The following is a 15,315-nucleotide window of genomic DNA, read 5'->3' as shown; positions in this document are numbered from 1 at the left end:
GGTGAAAGATTTGGCTAAGAAGATGAAAAGGACAGAACAAGACTCACCTCAATTAGGGGGAAAAAAAAACCAATATCCATTTGAAAGAAAATATAGAATTAAATCAAAGGAATTAATGGAGACATTCAAATGATGTAAATGCCCTACCCTAGAGAATTCGACTTTAAATGAAATTAATTTGTTGATTATAGACATAAATACTAGTTTAAGAAAAGAGATAAGACATATTTTATGCTACATTGTCAATAGGGAATAAAACATAAGTTTTTAATATGGACATTTAAAAGACTGACACAAAAACGGAATAGAAATTAAGGCCTAAAGATAGCCAACATTTTCTGAACAGATGAAACCAATAGGTATATAATTAAGTTCCACAAAATAAAATGTCTGTTATTTGCATAATAATACCACTTGACAATTTACATGACAATACAACTTGTACGTGAGCAACTGTATAACATAAAATACACTATATGCGACTTCACGTGTAACAATGTCCTTGAGAATGTAAACAAATGATTAAACAGTTTATAAGAATAACAAAATAAAATACAAAGAAAGTGCTTTAAAAAATAATAATCTACCTATAATCCTAAAAGCTGAAACATCAATCCACCACCTGCACACGTATGCAAATTCTATGACAACATTAATGTTAGCATCAATCTCTCTCAAGTATGTTCAAACAGAAGTAAATCTATGTCACAAGATAATTTCCTTTTCCGAGAAATAAATTATTTGGGACAGAGTTTCACATTTTTCTCAACTGGGCCAAGGTTTAACGCCATTACAAATGATTTAACATAACAAATCGACGACGCAAGAAGATAATTGGATTTGTAGGCCTTCGGAAGCTTACAATTGATTTCTATATTTCATTCAAGCGTCAACATCATCATAATTTCTCAGTACAAGTCCACTAACCCCAGAAGTGGTCTCGAAGAAAAAATATATTTTAGTCAATGATGCTTTGTCCATCGTTTTTTAAAGCTGATACTTCGAGAATTCTATATCTACATTTACAAAATGTATTATTAACATATATAAGTAGGCCTACTCTAGGTGTTGTTTTCTGTTCTAATGATGAGAATAGTTTCTCAAAACATGTCAAGACATTTTAAGGCAGTTCGCCTATTCATTAAATGCCTCACAATTATTATTTTAACTTGAAAGTTCGGTGGAATCATTCATGAATTATTAACATTCTTTATTGGCTGGCTCATGGTTGACAAGCAACTGCCCATCTGGCTAGTAAACAGGTTGGTCATAAGATTTTAGAATTAATGGATATATGAAAGCACATGTTTAGCAAACAATATGTTTTTACGAGAAAAAATACATACAAAAAATAAATAAAAACAACTTTTGATTCAAACTACAAAAGTAATATATGACCGTATAAGAAAAATGGAAAAATAATTATGTTTTCTATCCTGTTCATCATAGAGGGCAGCAGATTAGATACACAACATATGACGATTCATCTTTAGTCAGAAATGAATAAAAAATGAGTGCATATTTCTATTATCATTACTTATTCAGATCGAAAGCAATCTGTGCTATACTAGCAGTAAGAAAACAAATAACGTCAATGGAAATGTATGGTTAGAAAATAAGCATTGTAGAAATCTTGAAAAAAGGACGGAATATGGACTCAGGTAAACACAGAATTGGAAAAAAGGAACATTAACGATTAATGATAGGCCTAAAGAATTCTGTGCAATCTGCACAATTGACAGCAGTATATACATTTTTAGTAAAATCTAAAAACTTGATCAAAATATCACACATTTTACTATTTATAACAGTTTGATACATGTTCTTCCCAATTAAAGAAATTTGCTATACTGCCCTCAACTAAATAATAAAGTTTGAATAACTGTAGAGGGCAGCTGTGCAGTTTCTGAAAGCTGTGATAATTTCTAAAATAGCCAATAGAAATAGCTTGTTCTAGTGAGTAGACATCTTGTATTATAATTGATATAAATGTTAGTAAAAAAACAATTAATCAAAGCAGATGAATGTCACCTTTAATTATGAACCAAAAAATGAAAAAAAAAATCTTTGACATTTTAAATAATGTTTTTATTGATCAAGTAAATAATTGTTTAAATTTACTTTTATTAACTGTGATATTGTCAATCAGTCATTTCTTAACTAAAAATTAATATTTATGGACATACTTTGTAGTACATGTATAGCTCCATGTCATAATCATTAGGTTTGCAGTGTTACTCAAGAAATGTTCATTCACAAATATACAAATAACGAATGTTTATGAGTTATAGGGTAGAAAACGTTCATGTAATTAAAACTTAACTGAATAAAGGAGGTGGAATAAAATAAAAATGTACATTTTTATTCAATTAATGTATCACTTTTGTTGAATTTTGGTAATTGTTTATGTTAACTTTTTGTATCTATATATTTTAATGTACATATTTTTGTAAACATTTTGTATCACGGGTCAAACCTCTTATGAGTGTTCCTCCCCTTTAAAGGAGAGTAACCAATAAATATTCTTATTATTATATTATTTTCCATCTTGAATAGAATGTCCAAGACTACACTAGGCCATGCTAGCAACACAGACAGCACACTCTACATGTGTGTTTTCCGCTGTGCAATATCCATGCCTACCACTTCGCACAACAATCTCAACATGTTTACAAAAATCTGGCGTCCATTACCATTACCTCTAACCATTATGAGAGAAAATAACAAATCAGCCTATCAAATGGCAAGGATACAAAAAAAACAAATTTTACAGACTACGTCGCTCGCTGTTTGTTTATATACCTGCCAACCTTATACCAAACATGATAGCAATTTTGTAAAATTAATCTTCTAAATAAAAAATTAATTCATTACACTGTTCATGTGAAACAAATTAATGTAATGATAGTAATAGATTATTTAATAACAATATTTTTATATGGAAAAATAATACATTTTACCGATTTATGCCTTGAAAATTCTGACTGATTTTTCATATAAGATTTGAAGTAAACAAACCTAGATAAAATTTATTACAATACTCCAAAGATCTATTAAGTGACTAATGAACGTGATTTACCAATGCTTTGACGTCAATAGTAATTCTCATATGAATAACTTCATATTTTTGCCGTTGTCTATCTGTCATAAACAAAATAACTGACCTTTCCTTCTGGGTTTATAATGATAGAAAAATGTATTAATAATTGCTGAAAATACTGCAATAAAATCAAAAATTTCTCTCACTGATGCGAAAATGCCACCTAGCCATTGCAAGACAGTATTCACATTTCACATGTTACTGTTGTATACAATAGTTTAATTTACTAAAATCACTAAAAATAAAATTTTCACAAAAATCGCTGACAGAATACATAATTTGTACAGAAACCTAATTAAATGTACATTATTTTCTTGCTTTTTCGCCATCCCAAAAATATTAGTACTGGACAGTGGCATCATTATAACATAACGTACAAGTGATTTGAAACCTGTATTTCGATATGCAGATACCAGATTAGTCCATTGAGCTATTCCAAGTCACAATTATTTTTTATATGTAACCAGAGTAGCCCAACAAGTCATTAATTATGATATTGTGTGCTAGCATAAATGAAATGATATCGCATTTTGTTGAATAGTATTGCTTTGGGCATAATCCTCAGTCCTACTGACAGTATAGGCCATATACAAATTTGGGTAAAGAATAGATCCAAAACAGTAGCCACAAGTACGGTTTGTAAGGTTTCAACCTGACCACTTTTTCACAGAAGCTAGTGGCTTGAACAGAGATTGTTCCATTTCTCATGGCTACATCACTGCAAAAATGTAGTATTATCGAACAATTTATTGTTTAATAGTATATATTCTATATACACTTTCAGTAGCGGTATACAAGTGTTGTAGTTTATTGTTAATTCATTTTATTGGGTATCGTGTCATTGTTGTTTATAATTGTATATATTTACCAAATTGATACTTATGAATGATCAATGCTTCCACCTTCATGATACCACAGAAGAAATGACAAAAATAATGGAAAATGCTGCCCTCAATTGGTAGATTTACCCATCTCAAATTCCACTTCTTTTTTTTACTGAACCTCTCTTAAACACATACTGGAGTCATGTTTGAGTAATAATGGTAAGGTAGTGTATTAATGTGAATCATTTTTCATCAATTTATATTTCACGAGAACACACGCTATTTTTTATATATATATATAAACGCAAACACCAACAAAAAAGATTTTGAATTTCATGTAGGCTATCAACTATTACAATGTTCAATGAAATAAAAATACATTTCAGGAATAATAAGCAATAATAATAGCATAAACATATCATTATATTATGTACAATGGTTTTGACCCATTTATACAAATACATTTATATGAAAACGATTGGTTGGAATTCAAGGCAATAAAACCATCGTTTTGAAACAAATAAAACCTTTTTGATGTTTGCCGATGCCTCTTAAAAACCGTAGATTTCAACCAGCAGAAAATCAGGGAAACACATTACTGTTACTGTATTTTCAAGGTCTTTATATTCGTGGATGAATGAAATTACCTACTATAAAGAATTATATTTTTGAACACCCTTACTTTCCACAGTAAATTTGAGTAATTTAATCCGCACAAAACTCTGCAGGATTTATTTTTAGCATTTTCGAACAATGATTATTTGTTGTTATGTTGTAGCAGAGTATTATAGCAATGCTGACACTACAACCATTTGAATCCTCGGGAGAGATGCATGATTTATTTACTACATACTAATGTATAATAAAGTATAGTTTTACACTCTTGAATAGCGACATAGCAAAGTGCATTGTTTGTCAATTGACCATAGATAAACTTCTGATCCTTTCGCATTACAGTTCTATTAAGTTGTGTTTTTTAGTCACTGTAAGTCCGTAAACTACTGTATTATCGTGTTGAACCAGGATGTGGCTTACAACACGAAATGTTAAAGTGATAGTAAACACATTTAAATAACACGCTAGATAGAAGAAGTTTCTAAGTGCCAAAGTTTAAATTAAACTAAAGGCCTAAAAGAAGGTAGATTTTATATACACAAATGATTTCACATACCTTTGTTTCAGGATAGGAAAAAGCATGAAAAAAAGAAGAGAATTATGTTATTGAAATATGCATTGCATTATTTTTATTACATTAATACATTATATATTAAAAATCTATCTACAGAGTAAAGGGATGTTTGTTATAATACTACAGTAGTTATTTTGTTGTTTTGTTAAACCAAAGGTTTTATGAAGATAATGACAACCTTAGTAAATTAGAAAGAATATTAAAATTAATACACTTGTAATTATCAATTCTTATTTTAGGACAACAGCTACAGGTTCTCAGGTTTTCCTATATTATTACAATTTAAAACACGCACACACACACAGAAAAATCTTCACTCCTCTTTCTCGTATGACATGGCATCTTCTTATACATGACCCTCTTCTTTTCAAATTAGGAACTCCCACTATAGAGTATCACTCAATTAGAGATGCACCTCCAAATTTATGAAACCCTAGATCGGCCAGGAGAATGCCAATCAGAAAACCAAGATCCTTACAAAGTAAATGAGTCGATATAATACACGTTTAATGTTACGTTTAACATTATCAAATACATAATGACTATACAGGGTTCATTTAATGTCGGTCTTTATTGCTCAAATTAACCAGTGTGTAATATCAAATGGCAAGTCTACATAAAGGTATAGTCTAACGTACTTAGCGATACACTTGAGACTTGTTTAGTAGTGGGTATCAGTATGACAAATATCAGAAACTAAACTAGACAGCTGGACAACTTAAAATGAATATTGATTTATTTATATCTCTAATAAAAAATGTAACTTCAGACACTGAAGACATGGAAAGGCGTACTGGTCCAATGTGAATGTTGTATATACAGAAAAGATGCATAGATAAAACATACTTGACTATTCGATTCAACAAAGAAATAAAGTGATTTCTTGGTCATACAGTGTCAAGAGTAAAAAGTGACCACTTAAAAGTTTGCAAATAGAATGCTGCCCATCACATACAACTGGTGTACCATTGTATCACTGCGGGATACAAAATGCTTTTTTTTTCTTAACGGCAACAAAGAGATATTCAAACAACCTTTTGAATCATTTTACAGCAGGATAATAAAAGCTGTGATTCCATCCATAGAAAGAGTTTTCAGATGGAGATCTGCTGAAGACTTTGATTATAAAAACAAAAACATCCACTATTTAACAGATACTATTTCAAATACATATCCATGTTAGATTAAATATATTAAAATCAACAATCTAAATGACCATAAAATACATTTTTGTTTGCATAAGCTCCATCTAACCAGGTAATTGATATTGTCTAGTTTTCCAATTGTCTATACTACCTGTATATTCACTAAAATTCTGTAGTTGATCTAATTTCGTATTCAGATATCATATACAATTAAATTTAAACTCCTAGTTAATAGAGAGTTGAAGCTCAGGTTTATATACAAGATTATTCCTATTTCTCTGTAATGGGTTTAAATAAGACACAATTTTCGAAACCCTAGAAATTCAAGAACTGGCAAATGGAACATGGATTTTTCAGATAAAGAGATCGACCTCTAAGTATTCAGATATCATATAGGTCTGCTTTAAAATACTAGTTAATACAGAGTTGAAGCTCAGGTTTATATACAAGATTATTCTTAAACCAACAATTCTCTGTAATGGGTTTATATAAGACAGAATTGTCGAAACCCTAGAAATTCAAGAACTGACAAATGGAACATGGATTTTTCAGATAAAGAGATCGACCTCTAAGTATTCAGATATCATATAGGTCTGCTTTAAAATACTAGTTAATACAGAGTTGAAGCTCAGGTTTATATCAAGATTATTCTTAAACCAACAATTTCTCTGTAATGGGTTAATATAAGACACAATTGTCGAAACCCTGGAAATTCAAGAACTGACAAATGGAACATGGATTTTTCAGATAAAGAGATCGACCTCTAAGTATTCAGATATCATATAGGTCTGCTTTAAAATACTAGTTAATTCAAGTTCAAGTTCAAAAAACATTTATTTGTTCAACAATGGCATATTTTTTAACAGAATAATATTTTGTACATTATTTAAATGAAAACATTAATACAGAGTTGAAGCTCAGGTTTATATCAAGATTATTCTTAAACCAACAATTTCTCTGTAATGGGTTTATATAAGACACAATTGTCGAAACCCTAGAAATTCAAGAACTGGCAAATGGAACATGGATTTTTTAGTTAAAGGGAATTTCTCTGGGTGAATTAAATCATATTTTCTCACAGTAACTAGCCTAAAAATGGGAGGAGTGGCTCTGAAATCAGTGGGCAGTAGAAATTTAATAATGGTTGGCATTTTGGTAAAGTTGGTTAATATTTGTATTTGAACCTCTGGGACACACCCTAGCAATGTAATTTCCACTACTATAACATAGTATTGGCAAAGTATTGAAAAAAAAAGCCAAAGATTTATTTAATGGATAGAAATAGAAAAGAGAGGCATTTGAAATAAGACATTTTGTAAAGTAGCATTTGTAAAGGATCATTTTATTCCATCATGCAGATTCAAAGACTGTTTTATAAAAGTTTATAAGTTATATAATGTGTGGAATGCTTTACACTAAGTGTCCCTTTTGAATATTTCTTCAGTTCCGCAAACATTTATTCAACTTTTATAGCCCTAATTAGAACGTGTGCAGAATGTAAAACTCAAATTCGCATTTAACACAAAAAGAATGAATCTAAATCGGCTATTTTGCATGCATACAATGTGAAGACATAATGGTAATGTTTAATTGCCAATTATTCGGATACATTTCAAATTACGGTTGGGTTTGTAAAATGCACATACGTGTAATATTTTAGATTTGTTAATATACAACCAGTAATTTCTTTAACTAATAATGAGGTAGAGAATACTATATACAATTTAGAGATAGAGAATACTGTGTACAATTTGAGGATGGTACAGAATTTTGTGTACAATTTGAAAATGTTAAACAATACTGTTTAGAACTTGGGGACAATACAAAATACTATATACAATTGTATACACAGTACAGTATTTGTACAATTGATAAGGGCAGAATACTTTATTCAGTTTATATTAAGGAGACAGTACAGAATGATGTATATTCTACAATTTAGGGACGGTAGATAATATTATATTATAATAAATTTAGGGATGGTAGATAATGGTATATTGTATACAATTTAGGTATGGTAGATAATAGTATATTGTATACAATTTAGGATATTATATAATGTATACAATTTAGGGACAGTACTGTATAAATTACTGGATTAATAATGTGTACACCAATTATACTCATACCAAATACTGTATTCAACAGCTGAATACTGTATGAACATTACGAGACACTAAAGAAATAAAGTACAGAATAATGTATTTTTAGGTAAAGAATACTAAAATGCATTAATTTACATTCTGCAGTAAACGTTCACATTATCATTAGTAATAAGAGTATCATTATATTTTGCACTATATTCACATTAGTAACTAATGCGTTCTAATATTCTGATTCAAGTCTCTAGATAAAAGATGAAAGAAATAAGATATTAATAAATCATTAGAGCTATTAGAATTGGAACTGTACCAAATGTTTTTCTCATTAATATTAATTTATCTTATTAGTTTACAAATTAAGTTTGAGGTCTTCAACCGTCATATCCGGGAAGAAGACGACTTATGGTTTACCTTAGTTGCGACTTTGTATATATCATCATGATTCACTATATTTATTTTAAAAATGAATTACAATAGGATCTGATAGAAAACGTGTACACTGTGAGAATTGGCATAAGAGATTTTGCACATCTTCAAATGCGACAAACTAATAATATGAATTTAAATAGTACAACAAGCACGAAATAAATACATAAATAACGAAGAAACCAACGTCCATCCGTCCAAGTGACAGGGAAAAGGTAAAGAGAAGATAAACATTGGGATGCTATAGAAGCTTTTAATGTCAAAATCCTACGCATTGGATGATGGGTAGGAATTATAGGTTGTGAATAATTTCAAACCTGAGAACATAGTTGCGAATGTGTCTGACAGAATAACATCAAGGAGAATCTATGAAATGAAATTCATGCAAAAACAGTCGTTGGATTTATAATTATAAGTTAGGAGTAAACATTTTTAGAAATTTGTTTTAAATATAAAATTTTAAACAAATCTTCCAAAACAAAAACAATGTTTGCACTGTATGATCACAGCTTGTATAAACAATACAAATTTGCATATAATTGTACATAATTAAATTCTAAAATATATGCAAATTCATTTTAATAAATAAATTATAATATTTATATATAGCATATGTTGAAATGTCAAAATGATAAAAAGATCAAAATGTTGAAGGTGTATAAATTAACATAACAATTTTATTTTTATGATGATTAATATGAATGTTATATTTCAAATCTACATAAACAAAATATAAATACAAACAGTAACAATATCACAACATATCAATCATATTACTTAGCTAGTTTGAAATTGACGAGCAAAAAAACATATCAACAACATTAAATAGTGAATGACATTTTTACAAAGAACATTGAGAATAAACATCTGCGGATAGCAATCAAAATGTTTATATGAATTAACATTTTTTAATTAAGTGGAGAGCTTTGGGTTTGCTAAGAATTGAAAGGTTATCAACATGATGTGACAGACTAGTCAAAAGACAGTTACGATATTCTCAATTGACTGATGTTTGAAGCAGGTGATGAAATTATAAAGGGGAGATGTATGTTTTGATAAAGAATGACAGATCTTTTGAATCTCCAGGATTGTGATGTCTCCATGAAGCTGGGGTCAAAGGATTAAACCTTGCATCACAAGGGTAAGGATATAAATCCAAAGGCAAATTACTGAAAAAATTACAATGCTGAGGGTATCAATGGCTGGATCTCAATGGAGATACAAAATAAAATAAGCACTGAAAATAATGACAATGCTGTGGGTATCAATGACTGGATCTTAATGGAGATACAACAAAAAATAAGCACTGAAAAAATGACAATGCTGTGAGTATCAGTGGCTGGATCTCAATGGAGATACAAAATAAAATAAGCACTGAAAAAATGACAATGCTGTGGGTATCAATGGCTGGATCTCAATGGAGATACAAAATACAATAAGCACTGAAAAAATGACAATGCTGTGGGTATCAATGGCTGGATCTCAATGGAGATACAAAATAAAATAAGCACTGAAAAAATGACAATGACAAGAGCGAGTCAAATGGCCGAGCGGTTAAGGCAGGGGCACTGTTTACCATACCTAAAGAGGCAAAGGTTTGAGGCCGACTCGCTCCTAGTTCTGGTGGTGGAACAAGTCTTCTCGGATAAGGACTATAAACCGTAGGTCCAGTGTACACAGTTATAACCTGTGTGCACTTTAAAGAATCCAGTTCATTATTCGAGAAGAGTAGGGGGTTACCCCGGTGAACTGGTTTCACAAAATAGCTCCTGTATCAGGGGGATTACCACCTATCAATAGGACAGTGATTAATTCACTATTGGTAATCCTTGGCCACATTGCCTAAAGACATAAAACAAATTTTTTTTCAAATCAATGGCTAGATCTCAATGGATATACAAAATAAAATAAGTACTAGAAAAATGACAATGCTGTGGGTATCTGTGGCTGGACAAATTGTAGAGCTTTCGGGCAACACTAGCCCTAAGATAAGTAAGTAGATTTAACTTCTGCTTGCTATTTACTCGGGGAAAGGTAAAAATGACTTCAAATTTATAAAGCAAGTCTTGAAGAGCTGTGAAAACAAGTGAAGAAGGGGGAAAAGCAAAAGTTCACCAGCACCCAAACCGAAGTATTGGGATACTAGAGTTAGGCTAACCAGGGTTTGACCTGTGGTTAAGCACCAGTTGAGTCTCCGGCTTCTTGGACTCAGGTGACTTCTACCCTAGTAAATCTATAGCAAGAGACAGGCTAGACAACAACATTGACTTAACAAACAAAACTAATGTTTTCTGTAATTGAGTTAATTCTTTATTGAATTTTAAATGACATTACCAGACAATATTAACAATTGTTAAGCGACAAAATGATACATTCCATGATGAACAAACATTTTAATATTGCCACTTGAGAGAGCTAATGTATATATGTTGGATCAACATTAAGATAATGAGTTTATTCTGTGACATTTTACACTAACGACCTGTGTTTAGTCGGAGCATGATAAGTAATGACAGCAACCAATCACTTTGCAACTTTAAATTGAAAATATGAAGTTATCAGCTCTATCCTTAATTGCTTTGTTTTATAAAAAAAAAAAGCGTGATGGAAAAAACAACTTCATTATTTCTGTAATACATAAATGTAAATTATAATTGTAATAAATTTAAAAGAAAGCAAAGAGAGGCTTGAAAGTCAACATTCCAAAAACCTGACTCCCTGATAACTTGAAACTTTCCCAAAATTTGAAAATCTTCCTTCTATAAAATATGTTGTAAAATACATCCAAAAAGAATTTCTGAGAAATCTGCTTTATATCCTGTTGAGAAAGAAAAAATAGAGGCTGATGCAATCACAATACTATACCACTAAAAGCTTTAATCAATTTACAGATATCTTGAAATATTATCGGCAACAAATAGTCCTAATTAAATCGAAGACGATGACAACAGAATTTATGTGTGAACAGTTTTTGGAACATTAGCGTAAAAGCATATGTAAACAGAAAGCTCTCAAATGGTAGATGGAAACGGTGACAAGTACGACATATAGATATACATTTGGATGTTTACTGTCTAACAAACTTGAATGCAACAAAAGTAGCAATAATATGTGAAAATATCAATCAATCAATCGATATAACATATATTCACTTTCTTTTTCTAAGTACAAATATGCCAAAGAGTATATAAGAGAATATATAGATATTTTAAATAATAAAAGGAAGGAGGCAGGATCCTAAAAAGATACTGGAGAGATTGTACAATAGAAAAACATGACCAAAATCATAGACATTGTGGAACAAATTAGGAGATGGAAAGATCGTAGCAAGAAGGGATGACAACAGACGGACCAAAAAAGGGAGAAGGCAGGATCCTAACAAGATACTGGATTTTGATTCATAGTTTGTCTGAGACAAGGGGATCAACATACAGAGAGATTGTACAATGGATAAAACATTACCAAAATCATAGACATTGTGGAACAAATTAAAGCAAAATGGAGATGGAAAAAAGAAAGGATGAGAAAAGATGGACCATTGAATAACACTGAATGAACGGCAACCAAGAAAGAAAAAAGAAATAGGAAAAGACAACATACGCAGGAACTATCTTGGCAAGGACAGCAAAGAACATAAACCAATGGCTAAGGCATGACAAGGGCTGCCTTTAACAGAGGACGAGAAAGTCATAAATGAATGACCAACATTCTATCAACGAGGCAGCAAAATATAAATTAACGATCCTAGAAAAAAAATGATTTATTTTGTTTACATAAGTGGAATTTATTTTTACTACAGGCAAATATAAATCGAAATACATAATAATTCCATTTCATTGCCTTTTGTACAGCCTCCATTAAGTATATTAAAAGGTTTGCAATAAATCACAGCATTTTAGACAACACACTATTGCTTTACAGCAGTCAACTCTGGTTATACGTCAAGAAATCTAGTAGCAATGTTCTCTCATTTAAACATAATCTATGATTTGCTACAATCGGATTACTCAGAAATCTTAGAATGAATTCTAGATAATTCTATTAGCTGATACGATTTAATATCATAATAAGGCCTTGACTATTTGTCCAATTGCCATTCTCCAAAGCCTTTTTTTATCATTATAAATAAAGCTTCGCCAAATTATAAAATGAAATAAAATCCACTGAATAGAACAGCTTGGTTTACTAAAATTCTAAATAGGTAATATTCAAAATTAAAAAATGTCTTAAGTTTCTCTACCATTATAATATTTTTCCATTGAAAACTAAATTATATACAGACGGATGCAAATCAATGTCGTTTTCACAGGTAAATCACAGGATCAAGTGTTGCAAGGACCGTAGCTGCGAATGTAGCTGCGAATGTAGCACCTAGGTGAACACATTTTGTAAAAACACATAAATAAATCTTAAATCAACCGTAACCATTCAAATGCCAGTTGTCTCATACCTATGAACAAATCTATAATTTCAATTCATATCGGATTTAAACTTGATGTTTGAAATATTCTAGAAAGTGAAAAGAATAATTAGAATGGACACTTATGCAAACACCTTAAAGATCCTCAGACATTATTTTATATATTGAACTTTCATAAAACTATGCACAAATAAAACCATAAAACTGTCAACACGTATTAGATATGATTTCACTAAAACAAGAAATGTAGCAGAAAAGAAAATCTGTAATAGTAGTGCAAACAACCAGTGGCATAATGGCTAAGCGCTCACTGATTTACGCCACTGCAAACAACATAAATATTTGGTTCACATCACAAGGATATCATAGGATTATTATGCAACTATTGTAGCCAATAAACAAAGAGACTCTAAATTCAATGGATATGCCTATATACAGAGACAGTTATTCTCTAGGTTTGCCATGATAGAACCTTTCGTTTTTTTCTACAGGGATGAATACTAATAGCATATAAGACCACTAAGAAAAATTAAATAAGAAGGTAAAAGATATGTGTAGAAATCTCCTGATGATTATCTTTAATTATTTCATGTAAACTAAGGAAGTAATAGATCGAGATAGCAGGTCTACAATATCTAAAACCCAATTTGTAGCCATTTATATATAATGTACTATTATAAGTCTGTATGATGCATAGTTGACAATTTCATGTACTTTGGTGCCAGGATACAAGGAGATGGAGATAACACCAAAGAAATCAGAAGCAGATTGGCCATGGGATTGCAAGCTCTCACTGGGATGAAAAAGCTGTGGCGTGGACAAGACAAAGTGACCAAGTTGCGCATTCTCAAAGCATGTGTCTTTACAGTGGCCACATATGCCTGCGAGACCTACCTGGGTACTGCGCAAGAGGGATGAAAAATTCATCACAGCCTTTGAAAACAAATGCTACCGAAGGATCTTGCGAGTCCCATGGACTCAACACCGCACAAATGATAGCATAAGAAAGGAGCTTAGAGTATCAAATAACTGGTTGCTGCAGTATGTTAAAAAGCAGAAATTGTGCTATTTTGGTCACATTAAGCAGCAAGATGGAATGGAGAAGAGAGTGTTGGAGGTTTATATTCCAGGGAAGAGAGGAAGACCAAGATGCAAATAGGAAAAGACTATAACAGATGTGTTTGGCTCTATGGAGCAAGCAAGTAGGATGTCAGAAGACAAGAAAAGTATGAATAGAATACTGTTAGAGAAGCCACGCTCTGATCAGAGTTTGCTTTGACGACGAAAACGATGATGCATACTTGATAGTCATTGCCCTATAAAACCAAGTTAAAACATAGTTTAACATGTATAGTATCTTGTCCAAGATAGCATAAAATGTGGAACATTCCCATGCTAAACATTGGCTTGACTTTGGATAGATACAATACACTAGATTTATCTATACTCTAGTGATTTCTAACACCCATGAAAGAAGGTCTAAAGCCCCATCTACATTATCAAACTTCATGAGATGTTCCCATATATGAACATGATGATGTGATTTCATATTTGGGCACATCATACTTTTTTTGTCAAACTAGTTTGATAATGTAGACAGAGCTATAAAAGGACATTTGAAAGGTAAATAACTGCTGTAGTTCAATACTCAAAAGCTGTCAAAAACTGGATATGAAGAAGATAGGAGGAAGCAAAATGATATGCCAACATAATGTCCTAGTTTTGATATTGATTAAGTTTAATCAAGTGAATCCAGATGTGTTTATTTTCATCAACCAAATTCATCAGTCCATCAGATTTGACTTTAACCAAAAAAAAAAATCCACAACATTACACTTTTTTAAAGATGCCGATGATCCATGAAAGTCTGGTAGAGCATTCAAGTCTACTCCACAACATCTGAAAGTTATTATAAACATACTTAAAATGATATGTAGTAGTTCGTAGTATTCTTATCCAAATGTCAAAACAATAAGTACAAGTGAGTGGCCAAGCGGTTAAGACAGTGGAACCGTAAAGCCTAGCAATAACATCGGCAAAAGTTCGAGCCTCACTCACAAACAGACAGTTATTATAACTTTTATCATGAGGGCCCTTGATTGTGGGCAT

The 15,315-nt window shown here is 31.2% G+C and overlaps 2 protein-coding genes across 5 annotated transcripts in view; one reads left to right on the top strand and one right to left on the bottom strand.

The window, feature by feature from the left end:
• LOC144836813 (uncharacterized) overlaps positions 1–15,315 on the top strand; it is a 228,227-nt gene that overhangs the window by 105,735 nt on the left and 107,177 nt on the right. The window lies entirely within an intron of this gene.
• LOC144836802 (Kv channel-interacting protein 4-like) overlaps positions 1–15,315 on the bottom strand; it is a 141,753-nt gene that overhangs the window by 68,794 nt on the left and 57,644 nt on the right. Inside the window, exon 1 of one of the 4 annotated variants that reach the window (XM_078691668.1) lies at positions 5,096–5,152. The exons of the other annotated variants lie outside the window; for them this stretch is intronic. The gene's annotated coding sequence lies outside the window, so the exon portion shown is untranslated. Of the gene's footprint in view, positions 1–5,095; positions 5,153–15,315 lie in introns of those variants that run through there. 4 annotated transcript variants of the gene reach the window in all.

Source organism: Antedon bifida, chromosome 3 (genome assembly GCF_963402885.1).
Source record: "Antedon bifida chromosome 3, ecAntBifi1.1, whole genome shotgun sequence".
NCBI classification, from domain to species: Eukaryota; Metazoa; Echinodermata; class Crinoidea; order Comatulida; family Antedonidae; genus Antedon; species Antedon bifida.
The sequence above is the reverse complement of the archived record's forward strand: the minus strand, read 5'-3'. Positions and strand labels throughout refer to the sequence as shown.